Source organism: Acyrthosiphon pisum, chromosome A1 (assembly GCF_005508785.2).
Source record: "Acyrthosiphon pisum isolate AL4f chromosome A1, pea_aphid_22Mar2018_4r6ur, whole genome shotgun sequence".
NCBI classification, from domain to species: domain Eukaryota; kingdom Metazoa; phylum Arthropoda; class Insecta; order Hemiptera; family Aphididae; genus Acyrthosiphon; species Acyrthosiphon pisum.
The window spans coordinates 38,771,726-38,772,420 of NC_042494.1; positions in this window are offsets into that span (position 1 = coordinate 38,771,726).

The window sequence follows — 695 nt, forward strand, 5'->3', positions numbered from 1 at the left end:
ACGATGAATGTATGGATTTTACAATGATGTGTGTTTTTTTTTATTTTTTTTTTTAAATTTTTTTTTGTGTCTGTGTACTCGATAAGTAGTCGAAATAATGCTACGATTTTCAACTTCAGTATCTTGTTCGATCAGAAAGTGAATATCGTTGGTGCATTAGGGAGGTCAAAATTTAAATTTCCCAGTAGTTTTCAAAAGCGCCGGGAAAAACAAAAGAAAAATTAAAGAAAAACGGGAATTTTTACGCAAAATCTGTTTTCGAGAAAATCGATTTTGGTTTTTGGTGTAACTTTAAAAAAAATGACCGTGGATACATGAAATTTTGACTGAATGTTTACATTTCTATTTTCTATACACGATAAAATTTTCAAAATATTTTGACTTATTTTGAGCTCTTTACGGACATTGTCAGTTTTCATTTTTTTTTAGTTTTTTTTCTAAAAATATCAATAAAATTTTATTTGTTTATCAAAAAAGCTTGAAAATTTAATAGAAGGCTCCAAGTATATTGTTTCAAAGGCAGATGAAAAATACTAAAAATCCTGAGTCACGGTTTTTTTTTATAAACATTTAAAGTTCAAAAATTGACAAAATATGGAAAAATCACGAAAATTAGCAAATTATTTTGAGTTAAGAATTCGTAAAAAATTTTCTTTTTAAATCTAAGATTTTAAAATGTAATACAAGATTCCTTA